The sequence below is a fragment of the Microcebus murinus genome, chromosome 8 (assembly GCF_040939455.1).
Source record: "Microcebus murinus isolate Inina chromosome 8, M.murinus_Inina_mat1.0, whole genome shotgun sequence".
Classification (NCBI taxonomy): Eukaryota; Metazoa; Chordata; class Mammalia; order Primates; family Cheirogaleidae; genus Microcebus; species Microcebus murinus.
Window position 1 is genome coordinate 28,331,457 of NC_134111.1, and position 15,742 is coordinate 28,347,198.

General features: G+C 35.4%; 1 pseudogene; it reads right to left on the reverse strand.

Annotated features, from left to right (window-relative positions):
* Positions 1-15,052, reverse strand: part of LOC142872318 (glutamine--tRNA ligase pseudogene) — a 52,486-nt pseudogene extending 37,434 nt beyond the window's left edge.
* Positions 15,053-15,742: the final 690 nt, after the last annotated feature.

A 15,742-nucleotide genomic window follows, 5' to 3' on the forward strand; every position in this document is an offset into this window, starting at 1 on the left:
AATTTACTTTGTATCTATGATTATTTCTCCTTTGCTCAAAATATTGTGTATTTTATCTTTTTGATTTTTTAATAAGATTAGAAATTCAGCCATGTGATAATCCTTTTTATTCTGAACAAGAATCACTACTCTATTGTATTCTGTCTCTTAAATCATAAATTTATCTTTATGATATTTTATTTATAATGCTCCTTTAGCATAACTAACACATACATTTTATGAAGTATAGGTTATGTTGTGTTAGGTATTGTTTTTTTGTTTTTTTTTTTTTTTTGAGACAGAGTCTCGCTTTGTTGCCCAGGCTAGAGTGAGTGCCATGGCGTCAGCCTAGCTCACAGCAACCTCAAACTCCTGGGCTCAAGTGATCCTTCTGCCTCAGCCTCCCGGGTAGCTGGGACTACAGGCATGCGCCACCATGCCCGGCTAATTTTTTATATATATATCAGTTGGCCAATTAATTTCTTTCTATTTATAGTAGAGACGGGGTCTCGCTCTTGCTCAGGCTGGTTTTGAACTCCTGACCTTGAGCAATCCGCCCGCCTCGGCCTCCCAAGAGCTAGGATTACAGGCGTGAGCCACAGCGCCCGGCCAGGTATTGTTTTTATTAGTACAATTTTCTAGGTAGTCTTCTACAATTGTTCGGAATTTTTGTTTGGACTCAAAATTATTTAGAAGAGTGTAGTTTACTTTTTAAAGTGTTGACATTTTTTATTAATGTTGCCACTTTTTAATTGTTGGTATTGTTTCTATCTCTGCTTTTGTTACCTATTGCTAACATTATTGCTAAGAAAATATCTGTGTACCTGTGATGGCTTTATTTGGAATAATTTTTGAAAATTTCTTTGTATCTTAACATTTATAAAGCACACACACACACACACACACACACACACACACACACACACATTTATCTATACTAAAAAACTTATACCCTGAAACAGAAAATTCACTGTCTCTGTGTACAAGCATTCTGAAAATGTGTGTGTGTGTGCACATGTATGTGTGCTGTGTAACAAATTACTGTAAACTTCGCTTAAAACAACACATAACACATGATTTTTATCTTAAAGTTTCTGTGGGTCAGGAATTAACTTGTATGACTTAGATGGGTCACCTGCTTCATTATCTTACCAGGCTGCAATCAAGGTGTCAGCCAGGCTTTGTGTTCATCTGAAGGCTCAGCTGAAGAAGAGTTGCCTCCCAAGGTCACTCAGATTGTTGGGAGAATTTATTTCCTTTTGTCTGTAGTACAAAGATCTTTAGATTTTTGCAGGTTGTCACTTTGAGTCCGCCCTCTGCTATTAGAGGCCATTCTGGGGTCCCTGCCACATGGCCCTGCCCCTAGGCAATTTACAACATGGCAGATTGCTTCTGAAAGGACAGCAGAAGAGAGAGTTATATAATATAATGTAATCACGGGAGTGACATCCATCAGCATTTTACTGGTTAAAAGCAAGTCATAGTTTCTGCTTATGTTCAAGGAGATGGCAGTACCCAAACGTATCAATGCCAGAAGGCAAGGATCATGGGAGCCACCTTAGAGCCTGTTTTCCACAGCATGATTTGTGGCTCCCAAATATTTATATCCCTCCCACATACAAAATACATCCATCCTCTCCCAAGGTCCTCAGAAGTCTCATCACATTGCATCATCAGTTCAAGGTAGAAAAGCTCATCATTTTGTGAGATGGTGGACGGGGCTCTTGTGATGTGATTCATGCAGTACAGTTCCTGGGTACAATTTCTCTTTATCTGAGGAACCGTGAAACTGAAGATATAAGTTATCTGCCTCAAACATTATCAACATACAAGGCTGTCTATCCTTGTATGTTGATAATGTTTGGATGACAGGTACAGACATTTCTTTTTAACAAGAGAAGAAATGAGAAAGGTCCAAAGGAGTCACTTGCCCCTAGAAGTACTAAAGTCTAGCTAGGAAAATGTTGGAAGGCCCTTGATTTGATTTAAAGGACTAGGAATAATTCTCCAGGGCTCTTGCCTCTACCTTCTAAGTTCTTGATTCTGCTTCTGAGTCATCCTTTCTTTTCAATGAAAAGTAGCATGAAGTTGAGTAGTTTTCTCAGTTTGCTCTCTGCAGAGTTTTAGAGGGTCCAGCAACCTCCCTTCATTTTTTATTCTCTCTTTGCCTTTCAGTCCAAGTTAGCATTGTTTCTACTATAATAATCTTAAGAATTTATAGTTCTTCATATAATCAGAGGAGTCTATTCCATTAGACCAAAGCTATACTCACAGAACTTTTTTCAAATAATCCTTTCTCTATCTTTGGCTCCTGCTGAGATGGTTGAAGGACAACGCCCTTAAATTTTAAAGAGGTTCTATGGTTTTTTTCTTTTCATAGGATCAATGCGGTACAACTGTAATCTCTTATAGGAGAGTCCTGCCTTTTGCATGACTGAATACTAATCTTTTGATTTTTATGAAGTTTGAGTAGAAGGTTGTAGAGACACCATCTCAGCTTTTTCTTTAGAGCAAACTTTCCTTATGGTGAATCTTAATTTGTACATTTCTTGCTGTATGAAGAGGTTGAGAATTTTCAAAGCATGTAGTCTTCATTTCTTTTTAGTTACCATTTCTTACCTCAGTTTGTCTCTCTCCTTTTGCATTTTTCCTATAAGTAGGAAGAAGAAACAGTGAGCATCTACAACATTTTCTAGGAGGTCTCTTTAGCTATATAACCAAGTTTAGCATTTATAAGTTTTGCTTTTCCACATAACTGCAGGAGACAACTTCATTAAGTATTCTGCCACTCTGTACCAAAGAACTCTCTAACTCTAATTTTCAATATGTTCCTCACTTTCTTCTGAACCACCATCTGCAACACCCTTAGCATCTATATTTCCATTAATACTGTGTTTAAGACAATTTAGGCACTCTCTATTCGTTTCCTTAAAATTTCCCAGTTTTCAACCCACTTTCTGGTTTCCACACATTTTAAAATATTTTTTTACAGAAGCAGCCCACTTTCAAGTCCAAATATCTGAAAGCAATAGCTTTCCATTGCTGTGTAACAAATTACCACAAACTTAGTAGCTTAAAACAACACACATTTATTTTCTCACAGTTTCTGTAAATCAGGAGGAAAAATTAAGGAAAAATGTTGGGGATTATTGGCTTCAGGATTTCACTAGGCTATAACAAAGGTGTTAGCTGGGCTGCATTCTTACCTGGAAGCTTGACTGAAGAAAAGCCAACTTAATCAAAGTTCGCTCAGGTTGTTTGCAAAATTTATTTCTTTGCTTCAAATTTTTGGCTGTCAGTTGAGCAGGGTCCACCCTTAGCTCATAGAGGCATTCACAGTTTCCTCCTATGGGGTCTTCTGATAGTTCAAAACCTGACAGCTTGCTTCTCCAAGGACAGTAGGAAAAGGAGAATGAGAGTCTTCTAATAAGACAGAGTCTTACATGACATAATCATGGGAGTATTATCCTATCAAGTTTGCCATAGTCTATTGGTCAGAAGCAAGTCTCAGATCCTGCCCACACTTAAGAGGAGGATACCATACAAAGGCATGAACACCGGGAGATATGTCATGGAGCTAAACAGATCAGGGTAGCGTCTGATGACAGCAAAATGGATCTAACATAGATATATATTTTACCAATACTATAGACTGGCTTGTTAATGATACTATACAAATCCATATATAGGCTCATATATTTTAGCTAGTTAGATGTTGAAGGATTTGGAGTAATATGTTAAAGTTTCCCAATATATTGAATTTGTTTATAATTTTATTATATTTTCTTACAGATTTTACTTTACATTTTGATACTATCCTATTATATGCCTATGGATTCATAACAGCTATATCTTCCTTATAAAGTATAAATTTGATAAATGTTCTCTTTATATCATTTAATTCTCTTATTGCTGAATTCCACTTTTTCTAATGTTAGTAACAGAAATTTTGTGGGGTTTTTTCCTCTCCTTTCTTTTATTTCCCCTTCCTTTTTAGGCATCAATCCCAGGTACCCATACTCACTAGGTCTTGCAGTAAATAAAAGGGTTTGAAATTTAAAAGTCTTCATCAGGTATTTCTGAAATGCATTCCCGGCTTAGATCGATTGTGATATAGAGAAAGAGGATAGAATAAAAAGCAGAATGCGTCAACAATGAAAAATATAAATTAATGTTACCAAATTAGGAATTATTATTTAATCTCTTGGTTTGATATATTACATTAGTATATTTTCTCAATATATAACATCCTTCCATTCCTGTATTAAATATATATAGTTATGATAAAGTGATCTTTTCATCTTAAATTAGCACTGTTTGGTTGCAAGGAGAAAAAAGCTATTTAATTTTATGCAAATAAAATATGAAATATATTAATAATACTGGCTGATTCATGAAGCTCAAGGATAATAATGCAGCTGGATCACAAAAGCCAATGGAAATGCAAACTAGAAAGACATCAGGGAGTCGATCAGTGGTGTTAATCCCTTTTAGTTTTCTTCTGGGCATATTTTTATTTTCTTTTATTGGATATTAGTTTGCTCTGCTTCACATGGCAGAATATGAACACTAAAAAACAGTCTAGATTTTTAGATCTAAACAAATGGAAGGACTTAGCAAATTCCAAATTTCCAAAGAAGATAATCTGATCACTAACCCACTTGTAGTGAAACCATTTAAGGCTAAAAATTTAGTCAATGGCGGTAATTCATTTCCATTAAAATCATACATTTCATCCACTTCTTAGACATACATTATTAAATAGCTGCTCATAAAACTATTTTAATATCTGCATATTGTTATATTGTTACAAATTTCATTGAAAATTATTTTCTTTCTCTCTTCCTTATTAAGCAGACCTTGTCAAAATTTTGTTTGTTTACTTGTTTTCAACTGAGAAAGAGAAAAGCCACCCATGACCTTCAGAACCTAGCCATGTTTTATCAGCTAGTCCTTGGTATTGATATAATCTGGTATAACAATCACAGCTAGCTAGGTCTTGGTGTTCTTCTGAACATAAACAATTTCACAAATATCAACATCAGATAATGCCACTCTTCCACCCTGAAGGATGAAGACTAAAACAAAGCAACTCCATAATTGTGCATGAACACAGAAAAAACATCAGCATTGGTCAAGACACAAAAGGACTGAATACACCTTTATCCAAGTGAATATGGGTGACTTAATACTTTGACAATATTGCTTATAGCTTTACCCTTGGTTTTGTTTGTTCCTACAATAGATAAAAGTTGTAAAAATAACCAATTACAGAATTACTCCAACTTTCCTACAGCATTCAATATAAAGCCTTCTTTCCTTAAATCTCTTCTTTCCCTAGAAGATCACCTAAGATAAGTCTAAATCAGTGTGTAAGCCTTTTTTTAACATCCTATTAACTGAGATGCTCCTTGATGAGCACTTTCCCTTGATGCAACTATTAATAAATAGAACAATTACAAGTGTTTCCAATGGCCTTTGGCTGAAGGGCATTCATAGAACTCCCTAATTAAATATTTCTTCTGATACCAAGTCCATGACATATATTAGTTTGTGCATCAGATTAGAAACAGACTGTGCATTAGATTAGGATTAAAATTACCTTTTCCATAACTTGTTAGTATTTCTGAGTTTCCTTTATTTCCTTTTATTTTATTTTTGCCTTTTCTCCTCCCCTCTCCCTACTTCTTCCCTCCCCTATACCTTCCCTTCTTCCCAGCCTCCTTCACTCACTCCCTTCTATCTTTCTTTCTTTCTTTTGTTCCCTTGAAGTTGCCTCACCTGTGTGTGTGTTGGAGGGGCATCTATTTTCCTTTATTAATTTTATTAAGGGCATAATATGTATAAAATCAACTATATCCCTTTACTTGCACAATTCAAAGAGTTTTGACAGATGTATACATACCTAAAACTACTACCACAATAAAGATACAGAGCACTTCTACAACCACAACAGATCTCTGTGCCACTTACAGTTTGTCATTTACCCACACTTGGTCCTGGGTAACCACCAAGCTTCTTTTTGTCACTAGATATTAAGGTGCATTTGATTGCCTTTAGTATATCTTTAATCTTTTCTTAATATATCTTTAATCTGTTTTGCTCCCTTCATTTATCATAATAATTTTGAGATTCATTCATGCTGGTGTGCTTTCTTAAAGGCTGTATAATTTTATATTCTCTTAAGCAGTATATGGGAGTTCCTCCACATGCTCACCAACAACTTGATATTATCAACCGTTATAATTTTAGCTATTCTAATAGATGTGTAATTGGATCTCATTTTTTTTTTTTTTTTTTTTTGAGACAGATTCTTCCTCTGTTGCCCTGGCTAGAGTGCCATGGCATCAGCCTAGCTCACAGCAACCTCAAACTCCTGGGCTCGAGAAATCCTACTGCCTCAGCCTCCCGAGTTGCTGGGACTATAGGCATGTGCCACCATGCCTATAATTTATCTATATCTATATCTATATCTATATCTATATCTATATATACTTTTAATTGTCCAGCTAACTTCTTTCTATTTTTTTTAGTAGAGATGGGTCTTGCTCTTGCTCAGACTGATCTTGAACTCCTGAGCTCAGACGATCAACCCACCTCAGCCTCCCAGAGTGGTAGGATTACAGGCGTGAGCCACCGCGCCCAGCCTCATTTTGGTTTTAACTTACATTTCCCTGCTGATGAATGTTGAGCATCTCCTCATGTGCTAATAACATTATTTTATCTTTCGCTTTGAAGTGCTTGTTCAAATCTTTTGCTAATACATTATTGGATTTTTGTCTTATTATTAAGATATAAAAATAGTTATGTATTCTGGTCACAAATAATTTTTCAGATACGTGTATGGTGAATAATTTCCTCTACCTATTGCTTGCTTTTCTCCTTATTTCATTTTGTCTTTTGAAGAACAAATTGTTGTAATTTTATATAGATTCATCAAATTCATCATTTTTTCTGTCCTTTTTAAATAATATCTGAAAAATAACTGCCTAACCCTTGATTACAAAGATCTTTGCTATTTCTTCTAAGTAGTCAAATTTGCTGACATAAAGTTATCCACATATTTTTTTTTAACCAGTCAATGTCTTTAGGATCTATTAGCCCCTCCTCCATTTATGATATTGGAAATTTGTGTTCTTCCTCTCTCTTATTAGTGTAAGATTTTGTCAACTTATTGATATTCTCAAAGAACCAGCTTTTTCCTTAACTAAAAGTCAAATATTAAAAATAACTCAAATATTCTTCAGCAATAAAATGGTATAGGCAAGTTACTTTTATTATATTTATTCAGTGGAATACTATTCAGCAATAAGAAAGAAGAAACTACTGCCGTGCACACAACATGCATAATTCTTCAAATTCTTACAAATTTTAGTGCCTCTATGTATCAATTTCTTTTTTTAGGCACTAACGGAACCCTCAGTAAACAAAACTAGCCAAGATGTTTCCCTTCAAGAGGTTTGTATTATAGTGTAATTAAATGAAGATAAATAACAAACACAAAAAAATGTCATTTAATAAACTGTAACATGTTTAGTACTAAGGAAAAAGGAGAATGTATAATCAATAAAGGGGATCAGTAGTGCAATGATTAGGAAAAGACTCTCTGAGAAGATGACATAATGACTGGAAGGAGGTGAGGAATTTAGTGTGATAAATATCTGGAGGAAATGAGATACAGGATCTAGAAGACCAGTCTGTGGGGAGAAAATGAGCAAGAGAAAAATGACAGAAAATCACATGGAGGTGCTATGGATCAATGGATAGAAAGATTGATAAAGAGATAGACAAAAGCTATAGATACACAATTGTATTCAATTATATTATGGTTTGTTTTTTGTTTTCTGTATATATGTTAAAAGCATGCACTCACAAATTCATATAATCCAAGATAAAGTATGAGGAGCATAACAAGAGTAGTTTTAAAACATTGTAATGTATTTCACTGAAAGGTAAGGATAATATGCAAACATTGCTTTAATAAATAGGCAGTCTTTTAACAGGTAAAATATAAAAGAAGGCAAATGGAAAGTGGTGGTTGCCAACCTAGCAAGTGTGTAGAAAGTGAACAAGTACAGGGTGTGTTAGCCAAGCAGCTTGTCGCTCATAATGGCTAGAGTGGAAAATAAAAGTGAGCTGGGTTTGTTGGAAAGAAAATATTTTTTTAAAAAAAGTTAGAAGTTATCAGATGTCTTAGAAATAGTATTTTTATATGATCCTCTGAGCAACGCTAAGGTATAGGTAGCATTATGGTCTCCTAACACCTAAAATGAGGCTTATTAGGCTTACACAAGCTGGTCAATACTAGGATTTATCCTCATTTACTTATAATACAGAGATTGCCATTTTATCAATAGGGATTTACTTTTTTATATAGCGAAACTATAAGCTCATGTTGAAATTTCCAATTTTAATATCAATGTTATTCACATCGTTTTATTACCAAAGAAACTGAGATGTGACAATTTTATGCCTATTTGAATGTCCATCTCAAAGTAAAAATGTACTTTAATATATCCTCTATGTTTATATTTTTTTTACTTCAGAAATCATCTATGTGGGAATCTAGCTGTCTTAAAATTTCACTATGTCAGATACTAAGAAAAGATACATTTGCATGTCACCGTTGTCTCATGGAATCAATAGCATGAGCAAATAATTAGGAATTACTCAATTAAGCTGTCAAGAAGCTGATACAATATTTTGGACAGATTCTGAAAAAATCAGATTTCATCTATAATGAAGTCAAGAGGACTTCCTATAGAAAAAGTACTTCAGCTAGTTATTAAAAGGCAATGTACACTTTTTCATAACTATTAATTAAACTATTCCAGTGTTTAAAATAAAATTCAAACCTTCATGACTACATGCACATAAAACAAAATATCCAGCACACCTTATTTAGAAGGTAATAGCTGTTTGCTTTATATTTTGGGAAGCAAAAATGTCAAAAAGAAGCAAATAGCAAAGATAAAGGTTGACTTTCCAATAAATCATTTCTAGTTTTCCAAATCAAATACAAATCTGCATTTGGAAATGAATTGTTCACAGGTAACTATTTCAGCAGATAATTCAGGTACACTTGGCTTTGTCACTAAATTTGATGAAGTCCAATAAACTTTGAAAAATCAACTCACAACTTTACGTTTACTCAAGAAGAGTCTAAATTTTGAGGTTTTTGAAGTTGAAATTTCACTAATTGCAATTGTAATTCGTGTTGATGTAAAATACAACACATTCATCAGATCTACAAAGAACTTGGTATGCCAGTTCCTTTATGTTGAATATTTTTAGACAAGAGACATAATATCTAGCTGAAAGGGCAATGGAGGTCTACTGAAGAATTGCACAGAGACAATTTTATTTTTACTATGTATATATACTCTAGTTTATTCTTTCTTATTGCTTTATGATCAATTTTTTTTTCTCTTATATGGTGATCAAATCTCATGTTACTCAGAAAATTTGAATTCTGACCTTGTCCATTAAGGTTAGATTGGATAATTTGTTTGATGTCACTGATGCCGGGATATTCAACTCAAATTATATAGATGATTGTCAGTCTTAGAAATTGCAAGAGAAGACTTAGTTTTGGCACCTGAATCCCTGGACAATGATTTATAGAACAATATAATCCTATGTAAATCATATTGCTGGGAAATAAAATTGGGTTGCAACAAAAATCTGGAAAATATCTGAAGAAAGATTTTGCTGCTTCAACGGTGCATCTTATTCTGTCACCAACAGTAGAAAACATTCCCTGTAAGGCATAATACACACAGTTCCAGTACTCTGGCTCTTATGCACATACAAGACAGTGAGCATTGCATAAAATATTCTCCCTGCTACCTTCCACATTCCTGACTTTCTTAATACAAATACCCTGTGTTGTTCATCAAGGGTCCATAAGCATCATTTCATTTTTCTTCACATAATCACATTGTTCTTTCAACCCATAAATCTGTATGTGGTGATTACAGTTCTTTCTCATCAATCCAAATTCCTTCTTCCCACTTACAGTATTTATTGAATGGATCAAGGGAACGATCCTTCAAACAAAAAATGGGATCGGCTAGTCACAATTAGGTCATTAATACACCAGTAAAGTTACTGTTCTTCAAAAAAATGAGAAAATAAATCTTCAAAGAGATTTACATTAATGTAGACCTGCTAATGAGCAACTATGGTATAATATTTCAAAACCTGGGTGACTTTGTCACTTAATAAAATTTACGTAATATTTTGTAATTATCATCGAAATCATTTCTAGTAGCAAATGTCTTTCTGACTATCGACAGCTTCTAATATTTTTCTCTCAGTTTTAATAAAAATATTAACAGTTTTTTTCAGGGAACTAAAGTAAGTATTATAGTATATTAAGTAGGGTAATTGGAGCAACATCAAACTTCATTACTAAAGCATTAAACTGATCCAAAATCTTTTTCACAGGCTGCATGGGGACATTTATTTATGTAATAGCTAAGAAAATATAATCTGGAAATCATAAATTTCAAGAAATCACCATTCTTTGGGAAAATAAATTTTGGGGAGATTAAAATTACATAGAAATATAATTTTATAGATAAGTCTACATAAGCAGACTTTTTATAAATATATTAAAGGATTTTTTTAATCCCTGAAGTTATAAAATAAAATTGTAGTGATCTTTATCATTTACCATGCTTTGAAATTGGTAAATTTTAGGACAAAACGAGAATCAAGTTTTACTCAATATAAAAAGTTAAAAGCACATGATTAGTAATAGCACAATTCAGATGAGCATGCATAACCACATGGAACTGAATGCCTCTTTCAAACCACTCCTATTTTCTGTTTCTGGTTTTGAAAAGGGATATAGTGTTTGAGATAATATAATATCATACATGATGAATTTCAAGTTTAATTTGTGTACTATGCATTAACCTGAAGAGGGCACATACCCATCAATACAACTTTTATATGGCATATAGGTTAAAAAAATTTAAGAGAATATATAGGTAGAGATGTTTAATTTACAGAATTATTTGACACAGAAACATTTCTTATAGTATTAATAATTAAACTAGTTATTAATTAATGTGATTTGTCTCAAGCCATGATTGTTTGATTTGAAATGTGTTAGAGAAATTCTCTTATTAATCTAGGGTTATTGAGGTGATTTGAATTCTAATCTTGTCCATTGAGTTTTGGGTAATTGTTTGATGCCATTGACATCAGGATATTCAACTCAAATTATATTGGTGATTATCAGTCTCAGAAATTGCAAGAGAGGACTAAGATTTGCATCTGAATTCTGATTGGTGGGGTATTAGTTTGAATCAGTTAATGTATGCATATATACAGTGTTTTCCCGAAAATAAGACCTACCCATAAAACAAGCCCTAGCAGGATTTCTATGAATTTGTGCAATATAAGCCCTACTCTGAAAATAAGAGCTAGTGATGGGCGTGGCTACCCAGTGTATCTGCACAACCCATGCATTTTGTCACGGAGTAGTAAAGAATATGAGCAGCCCTTCTCATCTGCCCCATGAGAGCTCTATTGCTTGAGATGAGAGATTGGGGCCAATGGTTCTAAAGGAAATAGAGTTGCAAGAAATTCAGTATGGAATTTGGGGTTTGGAGAGTTATGATGATGTTCCAGAAGATGACTTAACTATATTTGAATAAATGTAGATTGTTATACCATACTTAAAAAAAAAATAACACATCCCCTGAAAATAAGCCCTGGAGTGTCTTCTTGAGGAAAAATAAATATAAGACTCTGTCTTATTTTCAGGGAAACACTGTACTTCATATGTACACACACACATGTTTACTATATAAAAAATGCTTTAAAGTAAATAGGTAATTGGATTAATACGTATAATTAGTTGACTTAAAGTAAAAAAAAAAAAAAAAAATTACCATCAGCTATGTGAATGGGCCTCACCCAGTAAGTTTAAGGCCTTAAAAGCAAAACTTGCAGTTTCTAATAGAAGAAATTCTGTCTCAAGATAGTGACACATCCTTGCCTGAACTTCTAAGCTGAAATCCTGATTTAGAGATTTAATACTCAAGACTACGGCTTCAAATTTTGCCTGAGTTTCTAGCAGTCAGACTGTACTGTTGACTCAGACACCAGACCCACAAATACATGAGCCCATTCCTTAAAATATCACCTCTTCCCATCATCCTTCTCTTTCTTCTATTGGTTCTGTTTTTCTGGAGAACCCTATTATAGATTTTTGTACAGAGTAGTTTTAGAGAAACAGAATCTTAATGTTTAGTCATTTGAATTGATGCTGAACTTTCTGAAATTGGTTCTTTAACCTGAGTAGATTGAAAGGCCCTAATGACTCTACTCCTGGTAGGAAAGAGGACACTGATAGTCTAGAGTAGGGTGTGGCAAGAGAGAGATTCAAAATGTCACCAATAGATGTTACTAACAAAACATTTATGAGAGTCTGAGGGACTGTATTACCATAGAACATTTTTGTCATTTCATAAGTATAATGAGGGGGCTGGTTTCTCTTAATTGTTTTAGACAAATTTTGGGGAGCAGAGGGGAGAAAGGATGATCTTATGGTTTCACATTCTCAGCCCAAGTACTACAAAAATGATCTGGAATTTTCTATGTCTCCCCTGATAGAAATCCTTATGTCCTGTAGCTGCAGAGCTGAGACTGCTGAAAACCAAGCCCACAGAGGCATTGATTGGGAAGGAATAGAATACTGAGCATAGGAATGGAGGCATGAGAAAGATCCCAATGAAGTGAGGGCCATTGAACCCATAAATTCTGTATAATCTTCTTTGCCAGTGGAAACAGTGCTTCAACTCCACCCACCACCCACATAGGATCACCCATGCTTTGACTGAGGAACAGCAATGGCCTCCTCCTGAGGCAGTTGCTTTGCAAGACACTGCTGATTCTCCTCAGGACCTACTCTTGCCACCCATCTTTGCTCTGGACCTCTAACTAGACTCCAGTTTCAGCAGGTCCCCAGAAATGAAGTATAAATTGTGATCAATGAGGAGATGCAGTCTTCCAAAAAAAAAAAAAAAAACTGTATGAATTTTTCAATTTATATGATCAGAAATCTGGATATTAATAATATGAGTAAGAATGAATATTAAGGGTATGGAATAATGGTGAAAAGAACATAAAGTTGGGACAGGATGAATTTATTAATTTTGGCCCATTAAGCAGAGATTCTGGATTAAATATTATAGCTCAAAGAGTTAGAAAGTCTCTAATAGTCTGATTGGTTTGTTGGCTGAAACATGGACCAAAAGGTGTCCTGCGCTACATGAAACAGATATGCCAGAACTGCTTTGCTATACTGTAGAAGAAGGCATCAACAGGTTAGAGAGACTGGAGTGTTAGAGTGGATTTACCATGTGACACCTTCTCTCTCACCCTGGGGCCGCAGGGGGTTTTCCAGAGAACATAACTTTTACCAGGACTGTGAGGAATAAATTTGTGAGAGGAGCCCCAGATTCCTTTGAAGAGCACTGAGGTCACTCTTTCTTTGCAGATCAGCAATTATGGTGGGAATTGAAATGACTGAACTGGTATCTTAAATCCAATGGGTATACTGGGATCACAGGATGGCAGGGGCCAAGTGGTGTACTTAATCTCCAAAGACAAAGTGGGTATGGTTACCATGAGGGATAGCAGAGTCAAAGCAGTAATGAGAATAATCTGACTTGCAGAGACCTATGGCAGTAGCTAATTGATCATGGTGTCTCTACAAGTGAAATAGATGGGTAGCCTATATTCTCTTTTCTTCTCTTCTTTTCTCTTCTTTTCTTTTCTTTTCTTCTCTTTTCTTCTCTTTTCTTTCTTTTCTTTTTTGATTCAGAGTCTTACTCTGTTGCTCAGGCTAGAGAACCATGGCATCAACCTAGCTCACAGCAACCTCAAACTCCTGGGCTCAAGCAAACCTTCTGCCTCAGCCTCCTGAGTTGCTGGGACAACAGGCATGTACCACCATGCCCGGCTATTTTTTTCTATATATTTTTAGTTGGCCAATTAATTGCTTTCTATTTTTAGTAGAGACGGGGTCTCACTCTTGCTCAGGCTGGTTTCGAACTCCTGACCTTGAGCGATCCTCTGGCCTTGGCCTCCCAGAGTGCTAGGATTACAGGTCTGAGCCACTAGGCCTAGCCAAGGGTAGCCCATATTCTTACTTGATCTTTACAAGTAGAAGAATTTTAGGTCAAGTGAACAAAAGTCTAACTTGAATCACCAAAACAGAGAGCCACTCACCCCAAATCAACTCTCAAACTTGAGCAAATTAACAGACTCAGAACGTTGTGAATGAAGTAGTCCCCTTGAGAAAGAATTTTGCTGTACTGCCAAATATTTATACTGCTAATCTTTCTTCTAGTTTTCCACAAAGAGACAACATTTTACCAGGGTAACTTACTTACACTGTGAAAAAGGAAATAATCAGATTTTGGGGAGATTACTGAACACTAGCTCTGAATTGACACTAATTCCAAGATATTCAAAACAACATTGTGACCATATGATGCTCAGGCCCATGTTCCAGAATGCAAAATTGGAATAGACATAATTATCAATTGGCAGAATCCCCAAATTTGTTCCTTGACCTTGGAGTGGGACTGCTTTTGGTTTCCTATTTTATGGGTGTTGCAGTAAGAAAGACCAAGTGAAACCCACTACAGCAGCCTCTACCCAGGAAAATAGGAAACCAAAAGCAGTCCCACATTCCTGGGAGGATTGCGAAGATTAGTGCCTACATAAAGAACTGAAAGGATGCAGGGGTGGTAATTCCAACCACATTCCCATTTAATTTGCCAATTTGACCTGTGCGGAAAACAGATGGATCTTGGAGAATGAGAGTGCATAACTTTAAACTCACCCAGTTGGTGACTCGAATTGCAGCTGCTATGCCAGATGTGGTTTCCTTGCTTGAGCAAATTAGCACAACCTCTGGCACCTGGTATGTAGATATTGATCTGGTGGAGGCTGTTTTCTCCACACTGTTAGTGAAGACCCCAAGAAGTAGTTTGCTTTCAGCTGGCAATGCTAGCAGTATGTCTTCATTGTCCCACATCTGAGGCATATCGACTCTCCAGGCCTACGTCATCATTTAGTTTTTAGGAACTTTGATCATCTTTCCCTTCCACAAGCTATCATACTAGTCCATTACGTTGATGACATTAGGCTGATCGGTCCTAGTGAGTGAGAAGTAGCAACTACTCTAAACTTATTGGTAAAATATTTGCACATCTGAGAATGGAAAGTAAGTCTGACAAAAGTTTGGGACCTTCCACCTCAGTGAAATTCCTAGGGTCCCTGTGGTGTGAGGCATGCTGAGTTATCCCTTCGAAGGTGAAGAATACATTGTTGTATCTGGCCTCTCCTAAGACCAAAAATGATGCATAATGCTCAGTTGCCTTCTTTGGATTTTTATAGGCAACATATTCCTTATTTGAGTGTATTACTCTGGCCTATTTACCAAGTGACTGAATAAGCTACTAGTTTTGAATGGCACTTTGAATAAGAAAAGGCTCCAAAACAACTCCAAGGTGCTGTGCAAACTGCTCTGCCATTTAGATTATATGATCTAGCAGATCCAATATTACTTGAAGTGTCATTGGCAAATAGAGATGCTGTTTGGAGTCTTTGTCAGGTTCCTATAGGCGACTTGCAATGCAGTCGTTTGGATTTTAGAGCAAAGTCCTGCTCTCCTTGGCGGATAACTACTCTTCTTTTGAGAAACAGCTTTGAGAGTCATCTTCTTTTGAGAATC